The sequence below is a fragment of the Bubalus bubalis genome, chromosome 18, assembly GCF_019923935.1.
Source record: "Bubalus bubalis isolate 160015118507 breed Murrah chromosome 18, NDDB_SH_1, whole genome shotgun sequence".
Classification (NCBI taxonomy): domain Eukaryota; kingdom Metazoa; phylum Chordata; class Mammalia; order Artiodactyla; family Bovidae; genus Bubalus; species Bubalus bubalis.
The window spans coordinates 32,851,757-32,868,691 of record NC_059174.1 but is presented as its reverse complement, the minus strand read 5'-3'; the positions used below and the strand labels follow the sequence as shown (position 1 = coordinate 32,868,691).

At 46.7% G+C, this 16,935-nt stretch overlaps 2 long non-coding RNA genes across 3 annotated transcripts in view; one reads left to right on the top strand and one right to left on the bottom strand.

The window, feature by feature from the left end:
• The window catches only part of LOC123330407, a 44,840-nt gene extending 36,065 nt beyond the window's left edge, over positions 1-8,775 (bottom strand). Inside the window, exons 1-2 of one of the 2 annotated variants that reach the window (XR_006546314.2) lie at positions 8,212-8,775; positions 7,591-7,821 (exon numbers count right to left, since the gene is read on the bottom strand). This is a non-coding gene — a long non-coding RNA (uncharacterized LOC123330407). Of the gene's footprint in view, positions 1-7,590 lie in introns of both variants that reach the window. The other variant, XR_006640250.1, reaches the window with a different exon arrangement.
• Positions 5,547-10,731, top strand: LOC123330410. Its single transcript, XR_006640251.1, has 3 exons — positions 5,547-6,694; positions 9,184-9,311; positions 9,858-10,731. It is a non-coding gene; the product is annotated as an uncharacterized LOC123330410 (long non-coding RNA).
• The last annotated feature ends 6,204 nt before the right edge of the window (positions 10,732-16,935 follow it).

Sequence of the window (16,935 nt, the reverse complement as noted above, 5' to 3'; positions counted from 1 at the left end):
ACTAGATCTCCCATGCTGCAACTAAGACCCAGTGCAGCCTAATAATCAAGTCTTTAAAAAAAAAAAGAAAAAAAAGAATAAGCTTGCAGAGAGTATCATGAGATGCTACTTCAGAAAAGGGAAACCAGGGCCCACCCAGTGTGTTGGGGACCTGGCAGGGCGTCCTGGATGGGCTGTCCAATCTCTCTTCAAATCCCAGACTCTGTCCCTGGCCCAGGAAGTCAATTCAAGGCAAGCTGTGCCTCTTCAGCAAGAGTGTTCGCTTCCTGTGTGTTAGTCGCTCAGTTGTGTCTGACTATTTGAGACCCCATGGACTGTAGCCTGCCAGGCTCCTCTGTCCAGGGAATTCTCCAGGCAGGAATACTGGAGTGGCTTGCAATTTCCTTGTCAGGGGATCTTCCTGACCCAGGGATCAACCCTAGGTCTCCCGCATTGCAGGCAGATTCTTTACCTGCTGAGCCACCAGGGAAGCCCTTTGTTTCCTAGCCTGCTGTAATAATTACCACCATCTTCATGGCTCAAAACAAGACAAGGTAACAAAGGTCTGACACGCCCTGATCCTGGAGCTATTATTATCCCAGAGCTGGACCTGGGCCAGCCCAGCAGTTCAGTCGCTCAGTCATGTATGCCTCTTTGAGTCTGCAGCACACCAGGCTTCCCTGTCCATAGCCAACTCCTGGAGCTTGCTCAAACTCATGTCCATCGAGTCAGTGATAGTATACAATCATCTCATCCTCTGTCGTCCCCTTCTCCTCCTGCCTTCACTCTTTTCCAGCAGTAGGGTCTTTTCCAAATGAGTCAGTTCATCACATCAGGTGGCCAAAGTATTGGAGTTTCAGCTTCAGCATTTGTCCTTCCAATGAGTATTCAGGACTGATTTCCTTGAGGATGGACTGCTTGGATCTCTTTGCAGTCCAAGGACTCTCAAGAGTCTTCTCCAGCACCATAGTTCAAAAGCATCAATTCTTTGGCACTAAGCTTTCTTTATGGTCCAACTCTCACATCCATACATGACTACTGGAAAAACCATAGCTTTGACTAGACGAACCTTTGTCGGCAAAGTAATGTCTCCGCTTGGAAAATCCCATGGATGGAGGGGCCTGGTGGGCTGCAGTCCATGGGGTCGCTAGGAGTCGGACACGACTGAGCAACTTCACTTTATTTTTTCATTTTCATGCATTGGAGAGGGAAATGGCAACCTACTCCAGTGTTCTTGCCTGGAGAATCCCAGGGACAGGGGAGCCTAGTGGGCTGCCATCTATGGGGTCGCAGAGGGTCGGACACGACTGAAGTGACTTAGCAGCAGCAGCAGGTTGATAATAGCTTTTCTTCCAAGGAGCAAGCATCTTTTAATTTCATGGCTGCAGTCACCATCTGCAGTGATTTTTGAGCCCAGGAAAATAAATTCTATTACTGTTTCCATTGTTTTCCCATTTATTTGCCATGAAGTGATAGGACTGGATGCCATGATCTTAGTTTTTTGAATGTTGAGTTTTAAGCCTGCTTTTTCACTCTCCTTTCACTTTCATCAAGCAGTTCTTCAGTTCCTCTTCACTTTCTGCCATAAGGGTGTTGTCCTCTGCTTTTCAGGTTATTGTTATTTCTCCCGGCATCTTGATTCCAGCTTGTGCTTCATCCAGCCTGGCATTTTGCATGATGTACTCTGCATATAAGTTAAATAAGCAGGGTGACAATATACAGCCTTGACATACTCCTTTCCCAATTTGGAACCAGTTCATTGTTCCATGTCCCATTCTAACTATTGCTTCTTGACCTGCATGCAGGTTTCTCAGGAGGCAGGTAAGGTGATCTGGTATTCCCATCTCTTTAAGAATTTTCTACCGTTTGTGGTGATCTATATAGTCAAAGGCTTTGGCATAGTCAATAAAGCAGATGTTTTTCTGAAATTCTTTTGCTTTTTCTATGATCCAGTGGATGCTGGCAATTTGATCTCTGGTTCTTCTGCCTTTTCTAAATTCAGCTTGAACATCTGGAAGTTCACAGTTCACATACTGTTGAAGCCTGGCTTGGAGAATTTTGAGCATTACTTTGCTAGCATGTGAGATGCATGCAATTGTGTAGTAGTTTGAACATTCTTTGGCACTGCCCTTCTTTGGAATTGGAATGAAAACTGACCTTTTCCAGTCCTGTGGCCCTGCTGAGTTTTCCAAATTTTCTGGCATTTTGAGTGCAGCATTTTAACAGCATCATCCTTTAGGGTTTAAAATAGCTCAACTGGCATTCCATCACCTCTGCTAGCTTTGTTTGTAGTGATGCTTCCTAAGGCCAATTTGACTTTGCATTCCAGGATGTCTGGCTCTACATGGGTGATCACACCATCACGATATCTGGGTCATGAAGATCTTTTTTGTATAGTTCTTCTGTGTATTCTTGCCACCTCTTCTTAATATCTTCTGCTTCTGTTAGGTCCATACCATTTCTGTCCTTTATTGTGCCCATCTTTGCATGAAATGTTCCCTTGGTATCCCTAATTTTCTTGAAGTGATCTCCAGAGTTTCCATTGTATTATTTTCCTCTATTTCTTTGCATTGATCAGTGAGGAAAGCTTTCTTATCTTTCCTTGCTAGTCTTTGGAACTCTGCTTTAAAATAGTTGTAGCTTTCCTTTTCTCCTTTGCCTTTGTTTTTCCAGCTGGGAATCATTTCATCCTCTCGCCCTAAATCCCGGGCGAGCCCGGATCCAGCAGGAACTGACAAGGGCCTGGTCTGAGGCAGGAGAGCCACCCCCTCCTTGTCTAGCGGTGTTTTTAAGAATGAGCACACTGCTGAGTCTATCTGGGGAGTGGTGGGGAGGAGCTGAACAAGGCTTCAGAGGAGGAGGAGGATAAACTGGTGTTAAGGAAACCCACATGGTCTGGCACTAAAGTTTCAAATGCTGTAAAAGAAAACCAGAAGTAAACTTAATTCTAAGTGAAAGGCTGCTATAAATCTGTGCAGGGAAGCAGGAATCCTCTGGGTGAATGGATACCAACTTTGCGTCTGGTTCTTCTCCTCACCTGCTGTAAGGTACTAAACCCCCAAACATACATTAATATCCGAACCCCAGAACCTGTGAACACAACCTTATTTGGGATGAGGTCTTTGTGAATGTCAGTAAGGATTTCCAAATGAGATCATCGTGGATAACCCAGATGGGCCCTGAATCCAACAAGTGTTCTCATGAGATATTTCTAAAAGATTGAAGGGGAGAGGACAATGGCCTCCCAGTTCTAGAGGTCAGCAGTCTGAAGTTTAGGTACTGGCAGAGCTGGGCCCCTCCAAAGGCTCTGGGGGAGTGTCCTCTCTTGCTTCTCTAGGCTTCCGGTGACTCCAGGTGTTCCTTTTTTTTTTTTTTTTTTAATTTTATTTTATTTAACTTTACAATATTGTATTGGTTTTGCCATATATCAAAATGAATCTGCCACAGGTAAACATGTGTTCCCCATCCTGAACCCTCCTCCCTCCTCCCTCCCCATACCATCCCTCTGGGTCGTCCCAGTGCACCAGCCCCAAGCATCCAGTATCATGCTTCGAACCTGGACTGGCAACTCGTTTCATATATGATATTATACATGTTTCAATGCCAAGGTGTTCCTTAGGTTTTGGCTGCAGCCCTGTAGCCTCTGTCTCCATTTTTCACGTATCTCCTCCTTTATATCTGTGTCCTCTCCCCTCCTGTCTTACAGAAATATCTCATGAGAGCACTTGCCATTGGATTCAGGGCCCATCTGGATAATTCAGGATAATCTTATTTGGAAATCCTAATTGACATTCACAAAGACCTGTTCCCAAATAAGGTTGTGTTCACAGGTTCTGGCTGGTGGCTCAGGTGGTAAAGAATCTGCCTGCAATGCAGGAGACCTAAGTTCAACCCCTCAGGGGTTGGGAAGATCCCCTGGAAAAGGGAATGGCAACCCACTCCAGTATTCTTGCCTGGAAAATCCCATGGACAGAGAAGCCTGGTGGGCTACAGTCCATGGGGTCACAAATATTCGGACACGACTGAGTGACTTTCACTCATAGGTTCTGGGGTTAGGGTTAGATATCTTTGGGGATGATCGTTTAGTACCTTATAGCAGGTGAGGGGAAGAACCAGTCTCAAAATTGGTATCCATTCACCCAGAGGATTCCTGCTTCCATGCATGGATTTAAAGCAGCCTTTTACTTTGATTTCAATTTATTTCTGGTTTTCTTTTACAGCATTTGAACCCTTAGTGTCAGACCATGTGGGTTTCCTTATTAGGCAGTCACTTTCTCCTCCTCCTCCTCTGACGCCTTGTTCAGCTCCTCCCTACCACTGCCCAGTCACACCCACCAGTGTGCTTAAAACAACTACAGACATGGAGGGGTGGCTGACCGGCCTGGGACCAGGCCTTTGTCAACTCCCACTGGATCTGGGTTCGCACAGGATTTAGGGAGAGAGGATGAAATGATTCCCAGCTGGAAAAACAACCCTGTCTGCTGGGCTGGCCCAGATCACAGAGAAAGAATTGGAGTCTCAGGGCGAGTTCTGCTTTTGTTTTCCTTTCCATTTTAACTCAAACTCCTTATTGTTTCTGTTACTGAAACTCAGACACACACACAGACACACATGCAAACAAGTTCAACTGAGTATGAAATAAGTAGAAAATATAAAATGAAATGAAAAATCTTCTTCTCATTTCCTTTTGCCAATTCCACCTTTCTAACTTTCTCCAGAAATGCATTTTCTTCAGAAGAGAAGCACGTCCCCGCAAGGATATGCACTTGTGTATGCCCAGCTAGAGTCAGTTTCTATTTTTACACTTTATATATGTACTTATTTATATGTAAATGCTTTTCATGATGTAAAAAGGCTGTCCTTTCTCACGGCTCTGCACTTGGCTCTTCCTCCTTGTGGTCTATCTGGGACAGCTTTCCTTATTGGGTTACATGGATTTATCTCATTTTTAACAGCTGCAAAGTACTCCATTCAATGGATGTACCATCAAGTACTCCAACGGGCTACTGACCCGAGTTACCAAGAGCTTAGCTTCTGACTCAGCCTGGTGCCCGCTCACTGTAGCTGTGCATAGAACAAATACACATATCAATAATATGGTATATAAAATAATATTTATACATGAAATACTGGGTTGGCCAAAAAGTTGTTTGGATTTCTCAATAACATCTTATTGAAAAACCCAAGTGAAATATTTGGCCCACCCAATATTATATTACAGCATATATTATTTTATATATAATTTGAATAATTATATATTAATATAACATATATCATAGGGCTTCCCAGGTGGCTCTAATGGTAAAGAACCCATGTGCCCATGCAGGAGATGCATGCAGGTTTGATCCCTGCGACAGAAAGATCCCCTGGAGGAGGGCATGGCAACCCACTCCAGTATTCTTGCCTGGAGAATTCCATGGACAGAGTAGCCTGGCAGGCTACAGTCTATAGGTTCGTAAAGACTCAGACACAACTGAATAGACTTAGCATGCATACATAATATATATCATAATTATATCATAAATTACATATCATTCAATATCACAATTATAGGTGATTGTTATCCTTACTCTAGAGATCAGGGCCTGAAATTTTCATCTCCGACATGAAGCTTGGTTAGCTAAGGCTGAAGGAGGTAAGGAGCTTTATGCAAAGTCCAGGGGAGTGCGATTCCAAATGCTTTATTCTTTACATTGTGCCACATTCCCCACTGTTTTACTTTTTTTGGACCATCTGGCACAAGCCCCACCCTTTGGTTTCCTTCCTGCCCTTCCGAGTCAGTTCACAGTTCCTAAAGCCCAGCGGGAATGCAGATGGGCTTGTGTCTGAGTAGGGCAGCGGGAAGGACCCTGTATGGAGCCTGGCTGGCTCCTTGATGGGCTGTGAACCCTACGCCCTCCAGGGCCCATGTGTATCTGCATTACTTCCCCTGCAGTCTTCTCTAGTGATCACACTCGACAAGAAAGAAAAATAAACTTGGCCTGGAGTCAGCCCATCCTGATTCTTGGGTGGGCCTGAGAGCTGTGGGGTCAAGTCACTTTGCTCAGGGCCCCAGTGACAACAGCCTGCTCTTTGAAGTGGGCCCAGGAGAAGGGTGTGCTGGGTGAGTGTCATGGCTGCAGCAGCTGCCAAGCTGCTTAAGCCCCAGGCTGGCCTATGGTGGCCTCACCGTCGAATTAAGTCCCATTTTGCAACATTTACTGACTCACTGTGACATAATGCTGGCTTTGGAACCTGTAACCTTCTAGCTGAGACTTTGTGCTCCTAGGAAAGCCCTGAGCTCTTTGAGCCTCTGTTTCAATCACCACTAATGTCCTCATGGTTGGGTTGCTGGTGAGCAACTGGGAATGAGCGACAAGAAGTTTTCAGTGCTGAGCTTCTCAATTCACTCTGCTGTGAATTCAGTGCACCTGGGGCGGGGCAGGGTGGTGGTGGCTTGCAAACCCCAATGCGCAGGCTACACTCTCGATCAATTAAGTCAGGCTACCTGGGCTGGGGCCCAGGAACCAGCACTTAAAAAACAACCAACCAACCACCCTGAGCTTCCAAGTGTAGTCACTTCTGAGAACCAGAGAGCAAGTGGCAAGGCCCACCCCATACATAGTCGTCACTCAGCAAATGCTCACGGCCGCCTCCTCCTCCCTAAAATCTAAAGACAACATAAATCTCCAAAGGCTTTGAAGAAACCTCTGGAACTTTAAGCCAAACAGCCAAGGTGAGGCCAGGGCCACGGTGTCCATGAAGCTCCCTGACTCGCTGTCCACTTTCTTAAAGAGCAAGGGCAGTTTGAGGTCAGGGTGTAATGTTTGGAAACTTCTGGGAAGTGAAGCAATGGCATTTCTGAAATTCCTGCCCTCCCTTCTTATCACCTTCTCTTTATCAGCTTCGCTCTAAGCCACTGTTGGTGCCTCAGGAGGGAGTGCTGAACCCGAGCCCCTCTAGCAAAGCCTGGTGGGCTGGGGTGAGGGGGGGCGTGTGGGGGCAGGGCACCTTGTGCAATCCTCCGTGAGACTCAGAACCCAGTGGACTCCAGGCCCCACTAAATCTGTTTGGACTCACCTCTGAAAGTCAACTTTCCTTGGTTGCTTAATTTGGAGCCTGTGCGTTAAGATACTGAAACTAATCATAAACATGGGCAAGGCTATAAGGACTCATGGCCAACCACCCCACTTAGAGAAATTACCCAGGCCACCAAGTCCCTGAAGAACATCTTGGTCACACCTGAGTGGGCCACCATGGTCCACCCAGTCGATGCATCCCCCATCAACAGCCCCCCGCCATTCCAGTGTCCACCAGGCCTTCACAAGCTTTTCTCCAACTATGGCCCACTGGCATACAACCACGTCAGGGCTGATGCAGCCAACTGGGCTTAACACAGGCCCTCGAGGCAGCCGTGGGCTCGCTCACACATGAAAATCCTTCTCTAAGGCTTTCTTGGAGTTTGCTGCCTGGTGTTTCTCTTTCTCTGCTTTTCAAGAAGCAAAGACCAGGAAAGGAAGCTGAGTGGCGTTCTCTGTGATTTATGGTACCCCTCTCTGTTTTGTTCTGGATACCCAAGTGTCTGCTCCACTCAGCCACGAATGCCCACCCAAAGGCACACAGACAACCTACCTGGATAGAGCAGCAGGGACTCGAGCCTGGTGTGGGCGAGTTCATGAACTGAGCTGCTTACAGGAAGGAGGTGACCCCTGGACTGGCTACCCAATGACGATCTCCTGACTTGCCTTGAACCACCTGGAATTACTTCAACCTGTGTGAAAACTTTGCTTAAAGGCCCAGAATCTGTCCTCTCTTCCTCTTTGCAAGTTCTTTTCCCCAAAGTGTGGTACAGAACCTTGTTTCCTGGGATGTTGATAGAGGGAGAAAAACATCCTGTTGTCAAAAGAGCATGTTAATTACAAGATACCAAATTTATCTTTCACACAGTCAAAATGCACATTAGTCTCTTAAAGGTGCCGAGAAATTCTGCAGTTAAAAAAAAATGTTGAAAAAATAATTCTTAACATTGTTTTTGCCAAGATTTCCCAGAATTATTTGATGAAGGAATGCTTTTTTTTTTTTCTTTTCTCTCCTTCCAACTTCCTTTCCAGTCTAAGTCACTAGCAGACCATAGAAACAATGCTCTTCAGAGAAAACCTCAGGAGATGCTATCCTGAAAGAAAGAGTCCTTCATTCAATGGGCGGATGGAGTAATGAGCCCCTAGCAATTCCCCTTTCAACAGATACATGTACCTCCTCTCCTAAGCCAGCGACCTCCACCTCTGCAGAGTCTCTGCTCCTGCCTAAAGCACCAGAAACCTAACCTGACCGGAAGGAGTTTCCCAGACTTGGTGTCAAATGTTTTCATGTGACCACCATTGGTCAGGGCAGGAAGCCTCAGGATTCGGATCCACGTGTTTCTTCTGCCAATGCAGTGAATGCTTATGAGATTAATGTGGTGTGTGTGAGTGGTGCTGAGAAAAGTTGGTGCTTCAGCTGTAGGCCTGGAAAATTCAGACTATTTGATTTATGGCGCCAGCGACCAGGTGCCAGCCATTTGTTTATATTAGTGGTGATTGACTGGAGACTCATCCCAGGATGCTCAGGGGTCTCTGTGATGTGAGAAAAACCAGGCAGGATTGGAATGTCTTTCTGGTGCCAGGTCCCTCAGAAAGCTGTGCCTCCATGTTCTCTGAGATGGGCCCCCAACTTACTGATGGGGAACCCAGGGCGCAGGGAGGAGAGGCAACAGGCCAAGGTCACATCACTTGAAAATGACACACCTGAAGCATCTGCCAGTTCTGGGGTGGGTCCCATTGTGACTGCCAGCTGCCAGAACCCCACATGCCTGCCACTCCTCCTCCCCATGGGCGCTGGAGCTGGGATGCAAAGCCATGCATATCTTATAAAAAATAACAACAATAACAGTCTGTGTGTGTGTGTGTGTGTGTGTGTGTGTGTGCGTGCATGCGTGTGTGCGTGCATGCAGGAGCCTGTTTCTGCAGGCATTTAACAAATATTTGCAAGTATGTGCCAGAGACTAGGGACATGAGAGGGAACAAGGTAGGCAGCCCTCTTGTCCTGAAGGAGAAGCATCTGGGTAAAATGATGAAAGACAAACCACTGCGTTTGAAATCCACAAGTGACTCTGGCTCAAAATGAGCAAAATGATGTGTGGAATTAAACAGGAAAATCCTTCCCCTTGCTTCTGTCACATTCTTACAGGTCACATCAACCTCAGCTGCCTTAAGGGAAAGATTCCAGCAGAAGAGAATGAGAAAAAGAATCTCCTAAGAATCAAAACTAATTTACAACTTCTGCCAGACACCCCGAGAGGGACTTTAACAAATCCGGTAACTATTGGGTAAAAGTGGGAGGTGTGGTTTTCACAAGTGCACATATCAGTCACAAACACACATACATAAACACATACACACTCAGCCGGCATGATGCATGCTCCATGCAGTGCACAAGTTTTTAACGCAGACCATCCTCTTTAACACTCTTCGTCAACTCAACAATCCACTGTTAATATGCCCATTTCACAGATCAGGAAAACGGAGGTTCAGTAACTTAGCTCAGGTCAGACTCTAACCGACAGCAGCCGGGGTCAAGCCTGGACTCCTCACTCTTGGTTCCATTGCTATAAGGGACACCAGCAAAGTTCATAAGCCACAAAGAAGGCAGGGGCACACTTGGAAACCTGGTGGCTGGAGGGTCGGGAAGCCTGGCTTCCATTCTCCTCTTCCCGTCAGCCCTGTGCCTCCCAGGGCATCTCAGCATCTCAAGTCAGAGAACTAATTCGAGAAAGTGGGGCTGAGTGCGAAAGCACCAAAACCAAAGCCACTCCCAGACTGGGGGATGCTTCCCTTTTGTCCTTCTCTTTCTCTCCAACCAAGGCGCCCCATCCTTGAGAAAGGTTTTACTTTCTTTGGCTGGAGAGCAACGTCTGCGGGAAGTCAACAATCCCGAGACGAGGGAGACAGCCAGGCAGAAGACAAACAAAACTGACACCGAGCAAAAATGCAAAGGTATTCAAAACGCGAGCTCTAATGTGCTCTCCCCTGCCTGAAGCCTGCCAGACACAGGGCTTTGAGAAAGAAAGAAAGAAAGAAAACAATCTGATTTGTATGAAAGGGGCCAAAAATAACCTTGCATTCTCCTGCAGAAGAAAACAGAAAACTCGGCGGTTTCCTCCTATTTGGATGTTCTTTTCCTTGGGTTGCGGTCAGCAGGGTGAACCTCTTAGCTCAAGACCTGCAAAGAGACAACAGGCCAAGACACTCAGGCAGGAGGGGGACAATGGGAATCCGGCTGAGAAGGGGGCTCTTAGAGTCTGATTTAAAGCCCTGGTTTCTCCAGGGGCAAGTGTGGCTGGAGGTGGGGGAAAAAGGCCTTCATTTGCATATGTTAATTTAAAGCTATTTTTAATCAGTAATAGGCCTGTTTTTTCAGCCTTCTAAAAAAAAATTACAATGTGTCCCTACTTTCCATCCCTATTTCCTCTGTACCGCTTCTGATTTGTTTTGGTAGAAGCCTAATCCCTGTTGCTTCCAGGCTATTCCTTTCTGCCCTACATTTTCTAAAATACAACTGTGATGTCCATCCTTGCTTCAAAGCTTCCAGTGATGTCTCATCAACCACAGAGAGCCATCTATATCAGGTCCCAAGCTTATTTTATCCCTGTCTCCCTCTAACCTCTGCCAGCTCCCTGAGTAGTCCATGCTTTCCCGACTCTTGCTTCCCTAGGTTAATAAATCTTGTTCACTCCTCCATCCTGAGTCCTTGTCTTTGTCCATCCTTTACAGCAGAACTCCTGTCTCTCCTCCTCTAGCCCCAAGTGGTTCCTTTTCTCCAAAGGAAGAACTCTTTTCACAAATGCTCTTTCAGTGGGTTGTTGCATTTGCCCTAAAAACAAAGTACAGTTTTCCCCAACCTATTCATGGGGACAGCTTCCCTGGTGGCTCAGCAGTAAAGAATCCACCTGCCAATGCAGGAGAACTTGGGATCAATTTCTGGGTCAGGAAAATCCTCCGGAGAAGGAAATAGCAACCCACTCCTGTATTCTTGCCTGGAAAAATCCCATGGACAGAGGAGCCTGGCAGGCTACAATCCATGGGGTCATGAAGGGTAGGACACGACTTAGTGACTAAACAACAGCTGATGAGGAACCAGGGCCCAGAGAGGAGAGAGAACATGCCCAAGGTCACATAGCTCATAAGTGATGAACTTGACACACCCTCAGCTTCTGGGCTGGATCCCGTGGTGATTGGCAGCTGCCAAAACCACATGTGAGGCCCCTGACGTTATTCCTGAAACCTCTAAATTGCACCATTGCTTCTGAAATAATTAAACAGCGATTCCAGGTGTTTCTGCTGCTGGAGAGAGAACTGATGTTGCTCTGGACTTTTTTGGCCTCTGGTTTCTCCACAATGCAGAGAAGCTATTTTTAGCTCAGAAATCAAGCAGGGTATGATTATCCCTGCCAAGTTTTTTTTTCAAGTGCATACCCCACTGCCAAACACACTGGAGAACTCTGAGCAGGCCAAAGAGAACACAAATGCAGACATGGAACACCCAGGACAGAGCAAGGGGACCCATGATGAGCAGGTCCAGGGATTATGCGAGGGCTGTTGAGGGTCTGTTGGAATGCTCTGATGGATGAAGACTCTGTCAGTGATGGTGAGAACAGAGACCCAAGGTTGGGAGTGCTAAAGTTGGGAATGAGTGTCTCCAGTGCTGAGACTCCCTGGGCCCCCACCTTGCAGCCTTGAACTTGCAGAGGAGGGGCCGCTGCTCTAGGTACTCCCCCAGCCTCATGGATACTGAGTCTTGCCAGCTCCCTTGAGAAAGCACTGGCCCTGAGCACTGTCTCCCCCAGACTCACAGTCTACCCAGAGACCTGGTGAAGGGGTCAGCCTTCTTTCAGGGAGACGTGGGCTGACTTGGTCCTTCCCAGCAGTCCTCAGGAGTGAACTGCTGAGATTGAGAATCCAGAACCTTGGCAGTCTGTGTTAGAAATTGGACCTTCCCTAAGACCAGGTGGCTCTGGTCAATGAGCTATGATGCAGATATACTGAAAAGCTTTCTCATAAGAGAACCATGGAGGGAGGCAAAAGCTCCTTTCTGCCTGTTTCAAATGCCTGGGACTGCAGCAGCCATCCCGGCACAAGCTAACCCCTTAGGGATGGTGGAGTGGAGGCTGGGAAGAGCTTAGGTCACACAGGATGTTGTGAGTCCCTAATTATTCAACTCTGAACACCCTCTTCCATATTTACTATTTCTGTGGCTTTGGGCATACCAACTAAGTCTCATTTGCTTTTTTCTTTTTTGTAAAGTAAGGATAAAAACCCCATCTCATAGTGGAGATTGATGAAATATGAATTAATTCATCTGATATGCTTAGCAGAAGGCTTTACACTAAAAAACGATGGCTATAGTAATAATACCATAGTTAACAGAAACAACAATGCTGCTGGTGATGCCATTTATCCTGGGAGCACGCACTCATCACCGGAAAGTGAAAGTCACTCCGTCGTGTCTGACCCTCTGTGACCCCGTGGACTATACAATCCGTGGAATTCTCCAGGCCAGAATACTGGAGTGGGTAGCCTCTTCTCTTCTCCAGGGAATCTTCCCAACCCAGGGATTGGACCCAGGTCTCCTGCACTGCAGGTGGGTTCTTTACCAGCTGAGCCACCACGGAAGCGCAAGGAAGCTAGAGTGTGTAGCCTATCCCTTCTCCAGCGGATCTTCCCAACCCAGGAATCGAACCAGGGTCTCCTGAATTGTAGGCAGATTCTTTACCAACTGAGCTACCAGGGAAGCCCGAATCATCATCACCTATCATATCCCTACTTTGGATATTCTGATTTTCTTAGTGCCCTTTGAGACTATGTTAGGGTTTTGCTTGTCTGTGGTTTTGTCCTTTAAAGTTCTAACAATGATCCCTAGAATATATCCATGTCCATTTTTTTTTTTTCTAGTGAATTATACCATAGATATGTCTCTAGGGTAAGGTCAAGTTAGGTCTTTCTCCTATGAGCTGTTGTTGGGCCAGCTCTCCTCTGCCTTCTGCTTCCTCGGTGGGTTTGTGAGCAGAACCAGGACTGGGTGCCAGTGGTCCAGCCCAGGCTGGACTGCACTGGATGCTGTGGCTGATGGTGCCCCCAGGCGTTGGCAGCCTCATCCTCTGCCCGTGCCACTTTAACCAGACACACTGATGCTCAATTATAATGACCATGACCATGAGATATGAACACCCAGAAGATAGTCCAGGACAACTCCTCTTCAGAGGCGTCTCCAGCTCCCTCAGGAGAAGTCAGCCAGTGAGGGTTCTGGCAGGTCCTCTCGTCTGCGTGCTCTACAGCATCTCAGGGCGACTGGCAAACTTTTCAACATGGCCCAGAAGGTGAGACGTAACACAACGCTGTATTGTGGAGAAGGCTCTGGAGACAGATCCTCTGGGTCTGAATTCACCCATTCGTGTTTGGTGACCTTAAGTGAGGTATGTGACCTCCTGGGTCCTTTCATTGGCACTTCCACTTTTAAAATGAGGCTGTCAGACTCTGGGGCTTCGAGATTTGAAACTGCTGGAAACATCTATTTCTTATGAGGCACGTATTAATTTATTTATTTTCCCATAAAGAGGCTTATTCTAGGGTGAAGGTTCTTAGAGTTTGAATAAAATAAGTTCTTCTCAATTTTTTTTTTTTTTTTAGTAATATTCAATTGTTTTCATTTCTGGATGAAAAGGCCCCAATTTTACACAGTAAAATTTCACATCAATCTTTTATTTCTACCAGATAGCTCAAGGTTATGATGTTCTCTTGTCTCTGAAAGAAAACAAGGCCAGACGAAGCAGAATACATGAATCGGGCTCAGCTTTCCCCTCGCAGGAGCGGGAGGGGCAGACGGACGCTGCAGCCCTTTTCCTGTAGTTCATAATTCATTACTGTAGAGATTTATAAAGGCCTTTTCAGAAGCGCTTCTCAAAGCCTACTGGAACAGAAACTCCGTATACCACAGTTAAACCTACTAAATTGCTGTTACAAGGGGACAGCCGGGTTGGGTTTGAGGAACCAAATGTGACCAGTGATATGATCCTCCGAGACACAAGACTCTACCTTGGCAGGGGCTGATGGGCACCATCCTGAACTCCTGGGGTTCAGAAGACCAGCAGGGAACCCAAGATTCTTCTTGATGGCTCCCCCTTTCAGGAGCCTTTCAGTGGGAACCCCTCTACTCCTGCCTCCATTCCCCTTGCTAAATTGCTGAGTGTGCTTCTCAACCCTCATTTCCGATTCTTTCTAGGCTTTTCCCTGCATGCTTCACTTCTTCCAGAAATCAACCCTTGACCAGGTCAGGAGCCCCTCCTCTGTGCCCCCACTATGCTGCACTCGGCCTGCTGCTCACTGCTGGAATCACCCATTGGTTCGTCTGAATCCTTCCTTAGCCCGGGAGCTCCAAGCAAAGGAGGTCTCACCTCCCTGGCTTCTCACTGCATGTCCAGCACCCAGCGCAAGGCCAAGCATTCTGAAAAGTGCAAGTGTTGGTCTTCCAGTCGAGTCTGACTCTTTGCGACCCCATGGAGTGTAGCCCTCCAGGCTCCTCTGTCCATGGAATTCTCCAGGCAAGAATACTGGAGTGGGTAACCATTCCCTTCTCCAGGGGATCTTCCTGACCCAAGCATCAAACCCAGGTCTTCTGCATTGCAGGAAGATTCTTTACTGTCTGAGTCACCAGGGTAGCCCCCGGCACTCTGTGGAGATGTTAAATAAATAGTTCTTGATGGACTTCCTTGGCAGTCCAGTGGTTAAGAATCTGCTGGCCAATGCAGGGGGCACAGGTTCAAGCCCTGATCCGGGAAGATCCTACATGCTGTAGGCAACTAAGCTTGTGTGCCACACCCACTGAACCCCGTGTGCCTAGAGCCCATGGTCCTCAACAAGTGAAGCCACTGCATGAGAAGCCCGCACCCTGCAACAAGAGAGCAGCCTTTCACTCACCGCAGCCAGAGAACTCCCGTGTGTAGCAACGAAGATCTAGTGCAGCCCAAAATAAATAAACACAGGAAACCAGCTCTTGAAAAAACAAATGGATTTCTACTCCTCATTTTCACTGGAAAAAGTAAAAGTGAAACTCACTCAGTCATGTCTGACTCTTTGTGACCCCATGGACTATACAGCCCATAGAATTCTCCAGGCCAGAATACTGGAGTGGGTAGCTTTTCCCTTCTCCAGGGGATCTTCCCGCCTCAGGAATCAAACCAGGGTCTCCTGCATTTTGGGTGTATTCTTTACCAACTGAGCTACAGGAAAGCCCCACTTTCACTGGGGTGATTTAACTCAAATCCTGTTTTCCACCAGACACATCCAGATACCTCCACTCACCCACTTCCACCCACTTGACCTCACACCCATCGATCAGGTCTCTGAAATCATCATTATGCACACTACAGTGTAGGGTTTAAGATGATGAATTCTGGACTGACATTTTCTGAGTTCAAATTCAGAATTCCTCAAATACTATCTGTGAGATCTTGGGCAAGTAAAATGGAAATGTTAGTACCTATCCCTCAATATTGTTGGGAAGATTAAATGAGGTAATATCTGTAAAGCGCTTTGCCTGACTCAATCCAAGGGTTTTTTGAAATTAAATAACCAACGACTTAACTGTAATTTGGGGTTTCTAGAATGTTCACTCAATGTTCATTCTACTACTGGGAAGAATCTGGGATCTTGGAACTTTTTCTCAAAAGACCTGACATCCAGACCACCATCCTGGAGGCACTGAGTCTCGTACTGAGACTTTGCCCACACCACCCTTAGAGCTGGTGCTGGCCTGGCCTGTAATGGTGTTTGAATGTCTTTCTCCCAATTAAGGAAGAAGTTCTCCCAAGACAGGCTTCATAGCATTGTATCTCTGTGTCTCAACATTCCACACAGTGTTTGGACCAAAGCTAGTGCCCAGTAACTGTTTGTTGAATGGATAAATGAAAACAATAGACACATAGCCACCTAAGATTGGTACCCACTGCTCTTGAGTGAGCTCTGAGCATCACACATCTTTCACTGTCCTAGGATGCTGGCTTTTACTCTAGGACTAGTTCACATAGCTTGCTTTTTGTCTCGGAGGCCTGCCTCAGGTTTCCAACCATGTACTAAACCCAAGCCCACAAAATCTGATGTTCCATCTGGGCCCTGATACTGGTTGCATCCTCTCTCCACCCACAATTTGGCAAGTATTTCTAGAAAACTAGTGTGCTGGGCTGTGTGCTGGACACTATGGACATAGGTGAGGGTCTTGTCCATGAACCACATCTCAAGTGTGATTGCTCCCTGAAGAATTCTGATGTTGGGTTACTGTGGATACAAGCACTGGGCTGAGACCAGATTTGAGTACATCATGCCTGCTAGGACACCAACACCCTCTGCAAGTTAGTTCTCTAACCTGGACTCAGCCCAATCCCATCTCCATTCTGCCTCTTCTCAGCAGCTGGCAGCCAACGCCCACTCATTATGCTCTGCACTCGAGTCTCCTTCCATCTCTCAGAAAATAAATTCAAGTAGCCTTGCTGTCAGCTCTCCCTAACCCTGGACTTCTGTGGAAATTGGTCACCTACTAGGCTAAAGGGAGTTTCTAGATGTAAACATTCATCACTCCCCACACTATTCTAAAATAACTTCCTCTTAAATTCCAACAGCACTGTATGATGACGATACCCCCTTACACACAAAAAATTAAAATGGTCCAACTGGTTATAAATTTTGTACTCACTTCCTCCATATTTACAGGTAGTCATAAAAAATGGACAAGTCTCATGAGCTATATAGATGGGTTGCTGTATAATTGCCTACAAAGAGAGAGAAAAGCGTATTAAGGATACAGAAGTAAGAGAATAATATATAATTCATAATAAGGAGATGAAAGGTGGGTGAATATGAAGTGGCCCTTCTCTTGAAAACGTTTAATCGT